Source organism: Schistocerca serialis, chromosome 10, assembly GCF_023864345.2.
Source record: "Schistocerca serialis cubense isolate TAMUIC-IGC-003099 chromosome 10, iqSchSeri2.2, whole genome shotgun sequence".
NCBI classification, from domain to species: domain Eukaryota; kingdom Metazoa; phylum Arthropoda; class Insecta; order Orthoptera; family Acrididae; genus Schistocerca; species Schistocerca serialis.
In genome coordinates, this window is record NC_064647.1 from 57,003,246 (window position 1) to 57,004,992 (window position 1,747).

General features: G+C 37.0%; 1 non-coding gene across 1 annotated transcript; it reads left to right on the plus strand.

Moving 5' to 3' along the window:
* Window positions 1-734: 734 nt before the first annotated feature.
* Trnae-cuc (transfer RNA glutamic acid (anticodon CUC)) lies at window positions 735-806 on the plus strand. Its single transcript has one exon. It is a non-coding gene; the product is annotated as a tRNA-Glu (tRNA).
* The last annotated feature ends 941 nt before the right edge of the window (window positions 807-1,747 follow it).

Below are 1,747 nucleotides of genomic sequence, written 5' to 3' on the forward strand. Positions count from 1 at the left end.
AGAGACTACTTACTGATGAAGTTTAATCTGTAGTAGAAAGTAAAAGCACAGAAGAGCACAGTAGTCAAAAAGTTACGAATTGTAGTTGAAATATGGAAATTACCGGCAAACTAACGCAAAAAATAAAGTGAGCAGGCTTATCTGTCTTTGAGGATTTACACGATCAAGATAGCAATCGCTTAAAAAGAGTCTATGTCAAAACAATGAACAGCAGGAAAGGCTTGCAGGAACGTCCATTTAGAATTAAATAAGGAAACATAAAGAACCAAAAGAGCGAAAGAGCGCCATTTTCTAAAAATTATTATTCTAATCAAGACGGGTGAGAGAATAGGTTTAAAGTGGTCTGAAGGCAGAATAAAGAGGATTACACAACCTGTGAGAATATGTGCAACAACAGTTAATGAGGATTCAAAAGAACGTGAAAGAGGTACACATGCAACATATCATTTGTCGCACTCAACCGGAAGGACATAAGTATTACTGAAGCTCTCCCTAAGACAGTAAGGGCGCATGTGTGCCAGACACTTACGTAAGACTCACAGTTGGCGACCCTCCAACAGGAATTCGTCTCAGCGACAAATCTTCCATGGGGTCTAGAATGATGGAGCACTTCCAGACGAAGTTCGTATTTATTCATTACACCCTCACTTCTCGCCGAAAGTTACCAAAACTCCGATGTATCTCATCAGCAAGAGATGAGTCTAACTCTACTGAAGGATTATAGAACGCAGAAATCCGGTATGGTCTAGTGGCTAGGATACCTGGCTCTCACCCAGGAGGCTCGGGTTCGATTCCCGGTACCGGAAAAATTTTATTCTCCTACATTAATGTTGGATCACACACACATAAGAAAGGTAAGATGCCTTATCGTCAGTTTTTTCGCGTCTTATAATTCATGTAACTTTGGTTTCTGTCTCTGTGTAATCGGTAGCCAATTATCTCCGTATGCGTTTCCATGCTGCATCTGAAAAATGTGCATCAAATCCTTACTATAAGCCAAATTTCAACATTATTATGTCTTTGTGTTTACAATACCATACTGCATACCACTTATTTCCTCTATTCTGTTGTTTTGATTTGCTTATTGTGTGCATTTCACATATTGTGTGTCTACCTTTCTTCCTTAAATCTTCAGTATAGGATGATTAAAATAGTGACATAATATAGCTCATAGTCAAAGTAAGAAAATAATCAAATAGTTTAAAACAATGCTTAAAATGTCAGTTGCCTTACACGCATTTATCTATATTTTCAGACCAAATGCCCATTCATAGTTACTGATTTCCTGTCATGTCAACATTAATAACTAACTACAGCAACAGTGTAAATATCGTCGATATGTTATCTCTGATAAGTTAGTTTACTATCTGTTAGTGTACTATTATTGTTATACTGTATAAGTATATTGTTATGTTACAACAATGGGCTGCCGCCGCGCTAGCCCCCTAGTTTTGCTAAGGAAAACGAAAGACATTACGAGAGGAACATATTGAAAGGAATAACGGAAAATTATATTCCAATTTATATGCAAAATAGCAGTAAATGCCTCCTACTTTGAACTGTATTCTTGTTATTAATTCCAAATAAAATACATATTAGACGGCTTTTCAAGAAAGAACCTACGAAATACCTAAGTGAAATGATGAGCCAATGCGGTGGAATAATACTAAGATGGGGATAACTGAAGCAACTAAGGAGGTCTTAGGAAAAAGTAAAGTGGAGCTCATATAGCCTTGGATGACAAAAG